The following is a 17540-nucleotide window of genomic DNA, read 5'->3' on the forward strand; positions in this document are numbered from 1 at the left end:
ATCATTATACAATCATCATCAAGAAACATGGCTACTGGAACACAGCTCTACATTTTCAGGCAGTTCCCTCCAGCCTCTCCATTACGTCTTGACTAACAAGGTGATATCTACTTAATGCATAAGAATAACCTCCAGGATAACCTCTCAACTCTGTTTGGAATCTCTCAGCCATTGACATTTTATTTTGTCTCATTTCACTCTTTCTCCTTTTGGTCAAGAAGGTTTTCTCAATTCCTTGATGCTGAGTCCCAGCTCATTGTAAGATTTCTGTCCCACATTGCCAGGAAGGGCCACACCCCTGGGAGTCATGTCTCATGTAGACAGGGGAAGGGCAGTGAGTTTTCTTGTTGTGTAGGCTGGAGAGAGAGGCCACATCTGAGCAACAGAAGAGGTTCTCTTGGGGGTGACTCTTAGGCCTAATTTTAAGTAGGCTTGACCTATCCTTCGTGGGGTTAAGTTTCATATGAACAAACCCCAAGATTGGGGACTAAGCCTATTGCTTTGGCTGTCCCCACTGCTTGTGAGAATATCAAGAATTCAACTTGGGGAAGTTGAATTTTCCCCCTTTCTCACCATTCCCCCAAGGGGATTTTGCAAATACTTTTTAACTCACTGTTCAAATCACTCTGGGATTTATTGGGGGCATTACTCTGGACAAACGTACAAAATTTTATGCCCTACTCAAGGTTCCATGCACTTATGGTGTTCAATTAAGCTGTCCACATAAGTTATATTAGGAACTGCACTAGTAAAAATATAAATTTTGTACCAAACACACATTTTTTGCTTTAGTTGCATACGTAAGTTAAAATTTTAAAATAGTACCATCTATTTTCAACACCCTGCAGTAATGACATTTCTTTGTTCTTCTTCATGCAAAAACTTTTTAAAATTTGTACATTTAGTCACTATCATTATACACTCTAGGCATTCCTAGATTATACCATCTCAATCTTTATCATTTGTCTTTCTTTCTGATTTCACTTGTGCCGTCAGCCCTCCTCCCTCTATCATTCTCACATTCAGCTTCATTCAGTGTTCTAACATAATTGTATTACAGTTAGGTAGTATTGTGCCATCTGTTTCTGAATTTTTACAATCAGTCCTGTTGCACAATCTGCATACCTTCAGTTCCAATTACCCAATATCTTACCTATTTCTATTTCCTGATGGTCTCTGTTTCCAGCTGAAATTCTCCAAGTTCATTCACTAATGTCAGTTCATATCAGTGAGACCATACAGTATTTGTCCTTTTGTTTCTGGCTAATCTCACTCAGCATAATGTCCTTGAGGTCCATCCATGTTGTTACATACTTCATAACTTTATTCTACTGACCTGGCTTTGAATATAAATAATGATATAGCAGCATATTTATAATATCAGCTAAGTGAATAAGCAAGCAAGATAGAAAAAAAGCATGATCACCTTTTTTAAAAGAATGTGCATGTATGTGTAGAGCGGTTAGGAGTCTTATTCTGCAGACTAGATAAGCAAGAAATATTCAGTTCATTTATTTCCTTTTAATTGATTTGATTCTGTCCCAGCCCTCTCTGGTGGGAGACTCACTCTCAGTCATTCTTAGGACGCCCCACCACCACAGGTGTGCCAAAAGCCCTGGTCTTTCACAGCTGCAATGCATCGGGGCGCTCCTGGGATTTTCGATCATATATAAACGCAGGTTCAATCGCTACAGCCTTCTCTGTCCACACAGTCCCTGCGAGCTTTAGGGCCTGGTTGGGGCATAGGAAACTGGGTGAGGCTAAAGCCTCACTTACAGGCACCCTCTGAAGCCATCAATTCCGATACTTTCCCTTATACTTGCTTTTCTCTGTGTGCCTGTCTGAGACTGTCGTGTACCCCAGAAAAGCCGTGTTCATTTACTGCTAGTTCAATCTTGTGGGGACAGACCTATTGTGGGTGGAATCTTTTGATTAGGTTGTTTCCAAGGAAATGCGACCCCACCCATTCAAGGTGGGTCGGTTAGTTTACTGGAGTCCTTAAGAGAGCTGTTACAGAGAGCAGATGCCTAGACACGGACATTTGGAGAGGCTTGGAGAGCCGACATGGAAAGCCACTGGGATCAGTAGCTGAAAGCAATGCAACCCAGGAGCAAAGGGGGAGGAGGTGCTAGTAACATGCCTTCCCAGCTGACAGAGAAACCCCGGATGTGATTGGCCTTTCTTCAGTGAAGGTATCCCCTTGTTGATGCCTTACAACTGTCAATTTGTACCCTAATAAATTCCCTTGTAAAAGCCGATCCATTTCTGGTATATTGCATTCCATCAGCTTTAGCAAACCTCAACACTTATACTTGCCTCTCCTTTCTCCCTTTATCCCTAACTCTCTCTCTCTCTGCCTCCTTGAGACCTCTCCACCCTCCTGCCTCTTTAGCACACATAATCTCTTCAATAGATTTAAGTTTTAAAAAGCCTGCTAAAATACTTGCATAAAGGGACTGCCGTCAAGATGGAAACTAGATGATGTGAAAATTCGTCTCTTACAAATTCCTAGAAATGCTGAACTTTTCAAGAAAAAAAAAAAAAAAGAAAAAGAAACTGCCAGATATCAAGCCTGGAGGCAAGACTGCATCTTGCTTTGGGATGCGAGAGGCAATGGTGAGCAAAAAAAATAGTAAACCAGTGGGTAAATCTCAAAAAACAAAATTTATTTATAAAATTAACATAAAAATGAGATGGAACATTAGTACTAGAGAACAATAAGATATAACATGGGAGAGTGATGGTTTATTTAATGTTTATTGTCCCTGAATTATTTAGGAGGGGAAATAAAGATACTGACTAACTTTATGTTTGGTGCCATAAAATACATGTTCAAAATTTAGGGGATTCCTTAAAAATAATAGAAATCAAGTAACATCTTTCCACAGGGGAAGGAACCTAAAGTCTGGTTTTCCAGCTGAAAAAACAAGACAAAGGAAAAATACAGAGAACAGCACATGAATTACAAGAGCTGGAACAAAACAATGCCACACATATATAGAGAAAAGACATAAAAGCGCTACCTGCCAATGTCACAATATTTATGGCTAATGATGTGCCAGGTGATCATTTTTTATTAATTTTTAAATTAAATAAATATGACAAGAAAGAAACACAAGCATTCTTAACATATGATCATTCCGATCTACATATATAATCAGGAATTCACAACAGCATCACATAGTTGCATATTCATCATCATGCTCATTTCTTAGAACATTTGCATCAATTCAGAAAACAGAATAAAAAGACAACAGAAAAAGAAATAAAACGAAAACAGACAAAAAAAATTATACATACCATACCCCTTACCCCTCCCTTTCATTGATCACTAGCATTTCAAACTAAATTTATTTTAACATTTGTTCCCCCTATTATTTATCTTTATTCCGTATGTTCTACTCGTCTGTTGACAAGGTAGATAAAAGGAGCATCAGACACAAGGTTTTCACAATCACGCAGTCACATTGTGAGAGCTATATCATTATACAATCATCTTCAAGAAACATGGCTACTGGAACACAGCTCTACATTTTCAGGCCGTTCCCTTCAGCCTCTCCATTACATCTTGACTAACAAGGTGATATCTACTTAATGCGTAGGAATAACCTCCAGGATAACCTCTCGACTCCATTTGGAATCTCTCAGCCATTGACACGTTATTTTGTCTCATTTCACTCTTCCCCTTTTGGTTGAGAAGGTTTTCTCAATTCCCTGATGCTGAGTCTCAGCTCATTCTAGGTTTTTTCTCAATCCCTTGATGCTGAGTCTCAGCTCATTCTAGGATTTCTGTCCCACGTTGCCAGGAAGGTCCACACCCCTGGGAGTCATGTCCCGTGTAGACAGGGGGAGGGCAGTGAGTTTGCTTCTTGTGTTGTCTGGAGAGAGAGAGGCCACATCTGAGCAACAAAAGAGGCTCTCTTGGGGGTGACTCTTAGGCCTAAATTTTAAGTAGACTTGACCTATCCTTTGTGGGGTTAAGTTTCATATGAACAAACCCCAAGACTGGGAGCTCAGCCTATAGCTTTGGTTGTCCCCACTGCCTGTGAGAATATCAAGAATTCAACTTGGAGAGCTTGAATTTTCCCCCATTCTCATCATTCCCCGACGGGTACTTTGCAAATACTTTTTTATTCACTGATCAAATCATTCTGGGATTCATCGGGGCATCACTCTGGACAAACCAACAAAATCTCACATCCTACTCAAGGTTCTATGTACTTATGGTGTTCAATTAAGCCATCTACATAAGTTATACTAGGAAATGCACTAGTCAAATATAAATTTTGTACCAAATAAACATTTTTTGCTTTAGTCTCACACATAAGGTGACATTTTAAAATATTAATTACCATCTATTTTCGGCACCCTGCAGTAATGACATTCCTTTGTTCTTCTTCATGGAAAAACATTTTTAAAATTTGTACACTTAGTCACTATCATTATACACTCTAGGCATTCCTAGATTATACCATCTCAATCTTTATCGTCTATCTTTCGTTCTGATTTCATTTGTGCCCCCAGCCCTCCTCCCTCTGTCATTCTCACATTCAGCTTCATTCAGTGTTTTAACATAATTGTATTACAGTTAGGTAGTATTGTGCTGTCCATTTTTGAGTTTTTATATTCAGTCCTGTTGCACAGTCTGTATCCCTTCAGCTCCAATTACCCAATATCTTACCCTATTTCTATCTCCTGATGGTTTCTGTTTCCAACGAAATATTCCAAGTTTATTCACTAATGTCAGTTCATACCAGTGAGACCATGCAGTATTTGTCCTTTTGTTTCTGGCTAATTTCACTCAGCATAATGTCTTTAAGGTCCATCCATGTTGTTACATACTTCATAACTTTATTCTGTCTTACAGCTGCCTAATATTCCATCGTATGTATATACCACAGTTGTTTAGCTACTCGTCTGTTGATGGACATTTTGGCTGTTTCCATCTCTTCGCAATTGTAAATAATGCTGCTATAAACATTGGTGTGCAAATGTCCATTTGTGTCCTTGCCCTCATGTCCTTTGAGTAGATACCTAGCAATGGTATTGCCGGGTCATATGGTAATTCTATATTTAGCTTTTTGAGGAACTGCCAAGCAGCCTTCCACAGTGGTTGTATCATTTGACATTCCCACCAACAGTGGGTAAGTGTGCCTCTTTCTCCACATCCTCTCCAGCACTTGTCATTTTCTGTTTTATTGATAATGGCCATTCTGGTGGGTGTGAGATGATATCTCATTGTGGTTTTGATTTGCATTTCTCTAATGGCCAGGGAAGTTGAGCATCTCTTCATGTGCCTTTTGGCCATTTGTATTTCCTCTTCTGAGAAGTGTCTTTTCAAGTCTTTTTCCCATTTTGTAATTGGGTTGGCTGTCTTTCTCTTGTTGAGTTGAACAATCTCTTTATAAATTCTGGATACTAGACCTTTATCTGATATGTCGTTTCCAAATATTGTCTCCCATCATGTAGGCTGTCTTTTCACTTTATTGGTGAAGTTGTTTGATGCCCAAAAGTGTTTAATTTTGAGGCGTTCCCATTTCTTTCTTTCTTTCTTCAGTGCTCTTGCTTTGGGTGTAAGGTATATAAAACTGCCTTCAAGTATAAGATTTATAAGATATTTCTCTACGTTTTCTTCTAACAGTTTTATGGTCTTACATCTAATGTTTAGATTTTTGATCCATTTTGAGTTAACTTTTGTATAGGGTGTGAGATATGGGTCCTCTTTCATTCTTTTGCATGTGGATATCCAGTTCTCTAGGCACCATTTACTGAAGAGACTGTTCTGACCCAGGTGAGTTGTCTTGACTGCCTTATCAAAGATCAGTTGTCCATAGATGAGAGGGTCTATATCTGAACATTCTATTCAATTCCATTGGTCAGTATATCTATCTTTATGCCAGTACCATGCTGTTTTGACCACTGTAGCTTCATAATATGCCTTAAAGTCAGGCAGTGTGAGACCTCCGACTTCATTTTTTTTTCTCAGGATACTTTTAGCTGTTCGGGGCACCCTGCCCTTCCAGATAAATTTGTTTATTGGTTTTCCTATTTTTGAAAAGTAAGTTGTCGAGTTCCTGGTGATTTTTATTTCTTAGGGTTCATCAGTGTGACCCAGAAAATACAGAAGTGATGATATGTGTATTTGTTTTCTAGGACTGTTGTAACAAATTACCACCAACTTAAAAATGCTTAAATAACACAAACATATTCCTTCACTGTCCAGGAGGCTGGACATCTGAAATCAAGGTGTCGGCAGAGTCGGCTCCCTCTGAAAGCTCTGAGGGACAGGCCATTCCATGCTTCTCTCCTGGATTCTGGTGCTTGCTGGCAATCTGGGAGCTCCTTAGCTTGCAGACACCTCACTCCAGCCTCTGCTTCTATCAACTCGACTTCTTCTCGGTGTCTCTATGTCTTCTCTTTTTCCGTTTCTTAAAAGGACATTCATCCTTGGATTTAGGGTCCACCCTAAACCGAGGATGGTTTCATCTAGAGAGCCTTTACTTAATCAGATCTGCAAAACCCTAGGTTCAAATAAGGTCACCTTCACAGGTACTGGGGTTAGGACTTGGGTCTCTCCTTTCGGGGCCCCACAGTATGTTGCTCTGAAATGAGGTTATAAAAGGCTGCCCTCCCCCCTTTTTTTGGTTTGATTGTGACTTTTTAAAAATTAATCACCATGATCATTTTTAGAACATTTGCATCACTTCAAAAAAAGAAGTAAAAACTCATACATCCTATATCCCTTGCCCATCCCTCTCACTGACCACTAGTATTTCAATTTACTCAACTTTTTTACCCCTTAACCCCACCTTATTATTTATTTATTGTCCTTTATTTTTTTTACCCATCTGTCCATACCCTGGATAAAAGGAGCATCAGACACAAGGTTTTCACAATCACGCAGTCACATTGTAAAAGCTATATCATTATACAATCTTCTTCAAGAATCAAGCTACTGGAACACAGCTCAACAGTTTGAAGTGCTTCCGTCTAGCCACTCCAATACACCATAAACTAAAAAGGAATATCTATCTAATGTGTAAGAATAACCTCCAGGATAACCTCTCGACTCTGAAATCTCTCAGCCACTGAGACTATTTTGTCTCATTTCTCTCATCCCCCTTTTGGTCGAGACAGCTTTCTCAATCCCATGATGCTGGGTCCCAGGTCATCCCCAGGAGTTCTGTCCCATGTTGCCAGGGAGTGTTGCACCCTTGGGTCTCATGTCCCATATGGGGGGGCGGGGAGAACAGTGAGTCCACCTGCCGAAGGACTGCCCCCTTTGCATGTTCTCTCTCCCCTTTGGGCCATTCACTCCAGGGGGAAGCTGTCTTGTGGAGAGGTCCCCCAGACCTCCTGCCAGCAGCCACCTGAGTAAGCCTGGAAGTGATCGTTCAGCCTGGCCAAATCCTGGCCAGAGCCCCTGAATCAGAACCACCCAGCCAGGCTGCTCTCGGATTCCTGACCCACAGTAACCGTGAGATTACAGATGTTTGTTGTTTCAAACCGTTAGGTTTTGGGACTAATCTGCTATGGAGCATGAATAAAATATTTTTTTCCTGCAGTTTTCAAATTCTGCATAATGTACATGTGTTGCTTTATAACACCCATTACCCCCCCCCGCCCCCCCCCAATTTTTAATGATCGAACAAATAAAGATGTCCTTCCAGTGGTACGGGAGAAGCTGTTGGGTTACCTCGTTACTGCCAAGGCCTGGCACACCTCTCCCAGCGTAAGGCTACCACACCTGTGAGAAGGTAGCAATTATGCCAGGGGGTCTGAACAAGACCGTCCTTAATTTTGGTCCCATAGAAGGGAATGATTTGTTTCTTATGATCGAGGTCTTGCAAATATAGCTAAAACTCAGTTAATTTCTGCGGGAATCTGGATAGCTTGTAAGTTTGGTCAATTGCTTCAAAAGTTATTACTATATTACTATTTATTAATATTTTATTCCAATATATTAGCTCCACGGTATATTTATAGAGAAGTTTCTAAAGTTGAACAAAAGCAGGCAGATCAGCCTTAGAAGGAAAAGTAGAAGCTTGGAAAGTGCACTGTCCCCGAGAGCCTGAAGCCTTCTGATCTCCAGTAGTAACAGCTCCGGTGACCTGGGCAAGTGACCTCACCTCCCTGGTCCCATGTGTAAAATGGCAGGGTTGGAGTTCTTATTTCTAATGACTCTAAAAGTCTGTGAGCCCATAGCCCTGCTTTAACCTGCTGTGGAATTTTGAATTTTCAATGACCAGCTATCTCATGAGCTCCTCTCATCAGGGTCACCAGGCTGTCCAGTAAGGGGACACTAGTATGCATGTGACTATTTAAATTTAAACTAATCAAAATAAAATAAAATAAAAAATTGAGTTTCTTAGTTGCATAAGCTATGTTTCAAGTGTGCTCAATAGCTGCATGGAGTGAAGGGCTAACCTATTGGACAGTGTGGAGTTCCGTGGGACACATGCCTCTCAAAGTGTGATCTGTGGACAGCAGATCTGGCATCCTCTGGGGTCCTTAGAAATGCAGAATCTTGGGCCCCACCCAAGATTTGCTGAACCCGATTCTGCATTTTAACAAGATCCCAGGTGCTTTCTGTAGATGTGAGTTTGGGAAGCACAGTTCTAAGGCACGTTCTCACTTTGTGGGTGGCTGGAAGGACAGAGTGGTGGTTAATTGTTTGGTCTCTTGTTATCAGACTCAGTGGACTCATAGCCTAGCTCTGTCTCTTATTAGCTGAGTGACCTTGGGAAAGTTCATTAACGTCTCTGGGCTTCAGTTTCCTTATCGTCAACCTTGTATCCACCTCATAGGAATACCCGAGGCTAAAATACTATACAGCAACGATGATAGTGTATAACGCACAGGAAACGTTCTTTTCATGGTAGTTTTGTCATTTTTGGTTTTGATGAGGTCCTTGCCAATCCCAAATTCTGAGATTCAAAGCCCCAGCCAGGCAAGAGTTTCTCTTCCTCTCGGTGCCACAGGGTGGCGCCCTGCCACCAGCGTTCTCTCCTCTCCACGCAGTTTCCAGCTGGCTTCCTCCCGGGAACCCAGAAGCTGCCCTGAGATTTCCAGCGTCTCGATTCCGGATTACCAACCACTGCCGGTCGGCTCCGACTCCAGTCCAAGCATTCATCCGACGGAGAATGGGAAAACAACCCTGAGCTTTGTACTCGGTTGGAATGCAAAAGTAAGGGTCTCACAGAGGGTTGAATAAGGGCTGTGTGAGCGCCGCGTGGGCAAGGGCTCCTGTTGGAAAGCTGCGGGGGAGGGAAGCCTCGTGATTTTGTGAATCAGTTTTGGAATCACTTGGGCTTCTCATCCCACTGATTCAAGCCACTGCCCTTTGCTGGCCAAGAGTGTGAGTATGTGTGTGTGAGTGTGTGAGTGTGTGTGTGAGAGAGAGAGAGAGCAGATGAGCTTGTTACAGATTTAGGATGTTAAATTTAAGCCCCATGGTAACTGCAAAGAAAATATCAGAATATGGAAACTCACAGAGACAGAAATTAGGGTACAGGCTACCGGGGGTTGGGGGATGGGGCAATGGGGAGTGGATGCAAAATGAGTTTAAGATTTCTGTTTGGGTGAAGGGAAAGTTCTGGTAATGGGTGGTGAGGGCACTGCAGCACTGTAGACGTGCCTGACCCACCGAAGCGTGTGCCTGGGAAGGGCGGGGATGCAAAGGTTTATGTTGTATATATGTTTCCTCAATTTAAAAAAAAGATGAAAGAAAAAGAAACTAAAGAGATCATGACAAATGCACTACACGAAACTGTATGAAATCTCAGAATGGAGGAAAAAAGGCTCAAAAGACAAGAAAAAATTGGAAAATAGAATGGGAGTTTTTTTATCAATATTACATTTCTTGAACTTGATAACAGCACTTAAGGTGATTACCTAAGTGAATATCCTTGTTCATAGGAAATGTACGTGGAAGTATTTATTTTTCATTTAAGGAGAGTGATATGTGCAACGTGCTTGCAGATATTCAGAAATAAGAAAGGGAGGGAGAGAAGGAGGAAGGAAGGATGCAGTAAAGGTGGCACGTTCAAGATGATGGATCTGAGTGCTGGAGTTCTCTGAATGGAGTTGGCATTATCTGTGCAACTGTCCTACACATTTGAAATTATTTTAAAATAAAAAGTTACAAAAACACACCCAGATCGCTGGGCCCCACCACCAGCCTTTCCAATTCAGTAGATCTGGAAGAGCCCATAATGAGCTCCTCTCACAAGCTTCCCTGTGACGGGAGGCTGCTGGTGCAGGGACTGCCCTTGAGAACCACTATTTGAGCCACTGAAAAGTGCGCATGGAACAAATTCTATAATCCTAATTCAAGAGAAAGGGGTTACTCAGTTACTCCAAACCCCTGCCTCATGGGGCCATCCTCGGCTCTCTCGGGAACCTTTGGAGGCACCTGGGGCCCTGTCGGTGATACTTGTCAGTTAGACACCCAGTGTGGACAGGAGCTGGCTGGGTTGCTGGGAGCCGGGGCTCATTTCCCTGTGACGGGCCAACTCCCCTACCCCCCAGGGCTGCAGGCTGCCCTGGACCCCCTGAATCGAAGGGTGATTTAAGATCTCCCTGTCCTGCTTAGCCCCACTTGGGGCGCAAAACCTGCAGAGACCACCTCCCTTGCCTGGTGCCACCAATCCAAGGCAGCATCACGGTCCCCCGGAAACAGCTGGAAAAGGCAGGGGAGGGGCCCCGGGTGATGGGAGCATTGGACAGGTCAGAGGGCATGTGGGCAGCTCAGATGGGCCCCCCAGTCATTGATGTGAGCCGCCTGGAGCTCTTGTCACTGGAGAGGGAGTCACAGGAAAAGCCCCAGTCCTTCACTCTGCATTCCTCAGGCACCAGCGCCTCTGCCAACGTGGCACCTCATCCTATGCTCTTTGGTTATGAATTTGGGGTTTTCTGTTCATTCAAAGAAGGTGTGTGGGCTGCTCATGGTGTGCCAGGCTAAACGCTGAGTTCCCTTGGGCTGGGAAAAGGAAGGCTCCACCTGGTGGGATTTTGCCTGTCAAGGAGCCGATGTCGTCACGGAGAAAATACATACCTGAAAGCAGGTGTATGCCAGCTGTCCCCTTGCATCTGGTTGCTGTCCCCTCATGCAGGGGCTGGGTTTTGGGCCCTCCTAGATTCAGAACTTTGAGTTTCTCAAAAACGTGGCTTTTCAAAATTACTGTTCCCAATGGCTTAATAAAATTCACCCTAAGGCGGCAGGTGTGACTGGCCCCATCCTGTAACTATAAAGTGTGGTTCTGAGCCCACGTGAAGAAAAACAGGAAATTCCAAAGATTTAGAGGCTGCTTCTTCAGAAATGGGAACAAAGACCAAAGCCAAGTTTTGCATTATGCCACAACCAGTAGAATTGTTTTCTTTTAAATTACTTTTTTAGCTAAAGTAGAAATGTGAAGTGTACCTGCTTTGGAAAACAGGTAATTTCTTGTAAAGCCAAATATGTACCTACTGTATGACTCAGCCATCCCACTCCTAGGTATTTAGCCAAGATAAATGACAGTGACTAATATACAACTATGTGATGATAAAATGAACCACTGATTGTGGGGTTTGGATGGACTGTATGGTGCGTGAAGCTATCTCAGTAAAAACATTTTTTAAAAGTCACGGTGAATGCCCGCATAAAGACTGGCACACAAATGCTCATAGCAACTTTGTTTATAATGGCCAAAAATTAGAAACAGCCCAAAAGGTCATTAACAGGTAAATGGATAAAAATTGTGTCTGTTCATTCAAGAAATGTTCCTGGCAATAAAAAGGAATGAAATATTAACATATTCAATGACATTGATAAATCTCAGAATATACTGAAAAAGGAAAGCTAGATAAAAACAATTAATACTGTATAATTCTGTTGATTCACAGTTCTAGAAAATGCAAACAAAAATGTATGGTGACAAAAAGCAGATCAGTATTTAGCTAGAGATGGGGTGGGAGCAGAAAGGGGTATGGGGAAAGGAATATAAAGGGGCACAAGGAAACATTTGGGGGTGATGGGTATCTTCATCATCTTTGCTTGGGGGATGGTTTTCACGGGTGTATACTTATGTCAAGACTTCAACTAACTGTACACTTTAAATATGTCCAGTTTTATTGGGTGCCAATTATATGTCAATAAAGCTCCCAGACACTAATAATGTAACTAAACTATAAGAAGATAGCCCAATAAAAATAGGCAAAAGCTATGAGCAGACACACCAAGAAGTTAGCAAAGAATCTCATGAAAAGATGCTTAACATCATTAGTCATTAGGGAAATGCAAATTAAAACAACGATGAGATCCCGCTACACATCTATCAGTTGGCTACACTAATTTAAAAAAACAACATATTCCAGCTTCAAGTTCTTGAGAGGATGTGGAGCCATTGGAACTCTCATACATTTCCATGGAATACAAAATGGAACACCCACTTTGGAACACAGTTTGGTAATTTCCTCCCTCCCATCCTTTTCTCTCTCTGTCATTTGTTAGAGAAGTTGTTGGTTTACAGAAAAGTCATGGATAAAATGCAGAGTTCCCATTTACCACAGTATTATCAACCCCTTGCTTTAGTGTGGTGTATTTATTACAATTCATGAAAGAACATGTTTATAATTACACTATTAACTTTAATTGTACTATTAACCACAGTCCATCATTTACAGTAGAGTTCCCTGTGTTGTACAATCCTGTGTTTTTTTTTAAATTTTTATTCTAGTAACATATAAACATCCTGAAATTTCCCCCTTATAACCACATTCACATATATAATAAATTTCCCTTTATAACCACATTCACATATATAATTCAGTGCTGTTAATTGCATCCTCAGTGTTGTGCTACCATCACCACCAAAACTTTAGGACCAACCCAAATGGAAACTCTGTACAGCTCAAGCATTTACTCCCCACTCCCTACCCACAACCCAGATTCTGACTCTGTGAGTTTGTTTTTTCTAATTATTTCCTATCAGTGAGGTCATTCAATATTTATCCTTTTGTATCTGGCTTATTTCACACAACAAGATAATCTCAAGATTCATCCATGTTGTCACATGCATCTGTGTTTCATTCATTCTTACAGCTGAATAATATGCCATCGTATATATATACCACATGTTATTTATCCATTCATCGGTTGATGGACACTTGGGTTGTTTCCATCTTTTGGCAAGTGTGAATAATGCCACTGTGAACATCGGTGTGCAAATGTCTGTTTGTGCCCCTTTCAGTTCTTCTGAGCATATACCTTCTAGCAGTATTGCCAGATCACATTCCAATTCTATACTTAGCTTCCTGAGGAATCACCAGTGTGTTCCACAGCAGCTGCACCAATCTACATTCCCACCAGCAGTGAATAAGTGTGCCTGTTTCACCCATCCTCTCCAACACTTGAAGTTTTCTCTTTTTTTAATAGTGGCCATTCTAGAAGGTGTGAAATAATATCTAATTGTGGTTTCGATTTGCATTTCCTTAATAGCTAGTAAAGTTGAGCAACTATTCATGTGCTTTTTAGCTATTTGTATTTTATCTTTGGAGAAATGTTTATTCAAGTCTCTTGCCCATTTGAAAAATTAGCTTTTAAATCTTTTTATTGTTAATTCCTTATGTATTCTGGATATTAGACCTTTATTAGATATATTGTTTCCAAATATTTTTTCCATTAAGTAGGTCATCTTTTTACTTTCATGACAAAGTCTTTTTATGCACAAAAGTTTTTAATTTTTAGGAGGTCCCATTTATCTATTTTTTCTTTTTTGCTTGTGCTTTGGGTATGAAGTCTAAGAAACCATGGTATAACACGAGATCCTGAAGATGCTTCTCTCGGTTTTCTTCTAGTAGTTTTATAGTCCTGGTTCTTATATTTAGGTATTTGAGCTACACTTTTGAGTTAATTTTTGTATATGGTGTGAGAGAGGAATCCCCCTTCATTCTTTTGCATATGGGTATCCAGTTCTCCCAGCACCAGTTGTTGAAGAGATTATTCTTTCCCATTTGAGTGTATTTCACAGCATTGTCAGATATCAATTGGCCATAGATGTGAAAGCCTATTTCTGAACTCTCAATTTGATTCCACTGGTCAGGATATTTATCATTTTCTTGTGTTGAACAACCCTTGCATATCTGGAATAAAACCCACTTGATTATGGTATATAATTTTTTTTAATGAGCTTTTGGATTTGATTTGCAAATATTTTGTTGAAGATTTTTACATCTATATTTCTTTAGAGAGATTGGTCTGTAATTTTCTTTTCTTTAGGATCTTTATCAGGTTTTGGTGCTGGGGTGATATTGGTTTCATAGGAGTTAGGGTGTCTGCCCTCATCTTCAGTTTTTTTTGGAAGAGTTTGAGTAGGATTGGTATTCATTCTTCTTGGAATAATTGGTAGAAATCCCCTGTGAAGGCACTTAGACCTGGGCTTTCCTTTGTTGGGAGTTTTCTGATGGCTGCGGCAATCTATTTGTTATTGGTTTGTTGAGGTCTTCCGTTTCTTCTAGAGTCAGTGTAGGTTGTTAATGTGTTTCTAGGAAATTGTCCATTTCGTCTAAGTTCTCTAATTTGCTGGCATACTGTTCATAGTACCCTTTTAATCTTTTTTATTTCTATGCAGTCAGTTGTATTGGCTCTCCTCTCGTTTCTGATTTTATTTATTTGCACCATTCTTCTTTTTGTCTTTGTTGGCCCACCTAGGGGTTGTCAATTTTAGCAATCCTCTCAAAGAACCAACTTTCGTTTTTTAATTTTGTCTGTTATTTGTTGTTGTTGTTCTCAATTTCATTTATTTCTGCTCCAGTCTTTGATATTTCTTTCTTTCTGCTTCTTTTGGGGTTAGTTTGCTGTTCTTTCTCTATTCTTCCAGGTGTTCAGTTAGGTCTTTGATTTTAGCTCTTCTTCCCTTTTTGGGGGGTTGGTGGTACATGGGCCAGGAATCGAACCGAGGTCACCTGCATGGCAAGCAAGCATTCTACTGCTGAATGCTTTCTTCCTTTTTAATGTAGGTATTTAGGGCTATACATTTCCCTTTCAGCGTTGTCTTCACTGCATACCACAAGTTTTGATATGTTAGGTTCACATTTTTATTCATCGCAAGATATTTACTGATTTCTCTTGCAATTTCTTCTTTGATTCATTCTTTAGGAGGATGTGGTTCATCCTCCATATACTTGTGAATTTTTCCAGTTTTTGTCTGTTATTGAGTCCCAGCTTCATTCCATTATTATCAGAGAAAGTACTTCGTATAATTTCAATCTTTTAAAAATTCATTGAGATCTGTTTTGTGACCCAACATGTGGTCTGTCCTGGAGAATGACCCGTGTGCACTTAGGAAGACTGTATGTCCTGCAGTTCAGGGGTGCGGGGCTCTAGACATGTCTGTTAGGTCTAGTTCAGTTATCATGTTATTTATGTTTTCTGTTTCCTTACTGATGCTTTGTTTAGAAGTTCTGTCTATTGATGAAAGTGGTGTATTGAAGTCTCCACCTGTTATTTTAGAGATGTCTATTACTCCCTTCAGTTTTGCTAGTGTTTGCCTCACTTTGGGGCACCTTGCATTGGTGCATAAATATTTATGACTGTGATTTCTTCTTGGTGAATTGCACCTTTTATTAATATATAATGTCCTTCTTTGTTTCTAATAACACTTTTGTATTTAAAGTCTATTTTATCTATATCAGTATAGCTAACTCTAGCTCATTTTGTTTACTTTTTGCATGGAATATCTTTTTCCAGCCTTTCACTTTCATCCTATTTGTATCGTTAGGTTTAAAAAGAGTCTCTTGTAGACAGCATATAGATGGGGATCATATTTTTTTTTGTCCATTTTGCCAATCTGTGTCTTCTGATTTGTAAATGTAATCCATTAGCATTCAATGTTATTAATGTAAAGTTAGTACTTACTTCAACCATTTTATCCTTTGGCTTTTAGTTTTCATATCTTATTTTTGTTTCTCTTTTTACCCTTTTAGTTATCCTTACTGATAATTTTCATTTCTACACTCTAATCCAAGGCCTCTCTCTCCTATTTTTTCTTTTCAGCCTGCAGAACTCCCTTTAGTATTTCCTATAAGGCAGGTCTCTTGTTAACGAGCTCTCTCAGCTTCTCTTTATTTGTGAATATTTTAAACTCTCCTTCATTTTTGAAGGACAATCTTGCCAGATAAAGAATTCTTGGCTGGCAATTTTTCTCTTTCACTATCTTAAATACCACTGCCTTCCACCTCTATGGTTTCTGATGAGAAATCAGCATTTATTCTTATTGAACATCACTTGTTATGTGGTGAATTGCTTTTCTCTTGCTGCTTTCAGAATTCTCACTTTCTCTTTGACATTTCACATTTTAATTAGTATATATCTTGGAGTGGATCTATTTGGATTTATTATGTTTGTAGTATGTCGTGCTTTTTGGAATGCGTATTTATCTCTTTTATGAAAGTTGGGAAATTTTGGCCATTATTTCCTCAAATATTCTTTCTGCCCTGTTCTCTTCTCTTCTCCTCCTAGGAATACGTGGTACATTTCTTTGCACACTGTGCTGTCATTCAACTCCCTGACACTCTGCTCAATTTTTTATATCCTTTTCTCTACCTGTTCTTTTTTGTCTGTTTGAGTCCAGATGTCACTGATCCTTTTTTCTGCTTGTTCAAATCTGTTGTTGTATTCCTCTAGTGTATTTTTAATCTCACCTATTGTGACTTTTAATTCCTAAAAGATCTGTCATTTTTCTGTGCATGCTTTCAAATTCTTCTTTATGCTCACCCAGTGTCTTCTTAGTATCCTTTATATCTTTATGCATAGTTTCCTTCCTCTTCTTGAATTGATTTAGGAGATTTGTTTGAACATCTTTGATTAGTTGTTCCTATTTCTGTATCTCCTCCAATTTTTGTCTTTGTTCCTTTGACGGGGCCATATCTTCCTGTTTCTTAGTATGGCTTGTAATTTTTTTGCTAATGTCTTGGCATCTAATTATCTTATGAAACCAGTTTATTCTGAAGGTTGGTTCTTGCTCTTGTTTGGGATTTTGTTGTTGATTGAGTTTGTGTTCATTCTTTTCTTTGAGAGTTCATTTGTCAGTATTTCCCAGCCAAAACAGGGCCAGGTACCTGCACAGAGGGTGCAGACCAGATCTAAATGGTCCTGGGGAGAGAGTCAGGAAAGGCTCCAAAAAACCTTTCTCTTTTCTTCAGTTCCGCAAGGCTGCACTTTCCTGGCCTGCCCAGCACCTAGAGCTCTTTGCCAAAACTTCTTTTTTGACATTTCCCTGAAGGTGCACTTTCCTGACATGCCCAGCAGATGGTGCTCTTTGGCACCCTATTCCCCTGAGGCATAGGAGGGCAGGGTATTTTCAGCCTTTTGCCAGCTCTGTCTCTGACACAGGTAGGAACAATGGTGCAGCGGTGCTGGGACCTACTAGAACGCAGGATCCAGTGGTCTAAATTCACTGGCCAATAGTTGGCTCAGTACTGGGCCATGTCCCCCCCCTCATCTTGGGGTGGAGGACTCCCGCGGCTCTCCCAATCCCCAGCAGCCCCCGAAGCAGGGA

The sequence above is a fragment of the Tamandua tetradactyla genome, chromosome 17, assembly GCF_023851605.1.
Source record: "Tamandua tetradactyla isolate mTamTet1 chromosome 17, mTamTet1.pri, whole genome shotgun sequence".
Classification (NCBI taxonomy): domain Eukaryota; kingdom Metazoa; phylum Chordata; class Mammalia; order Pilosa; family Myrmecophagidae; genus Tamandua; species Tamandua tetradactyla.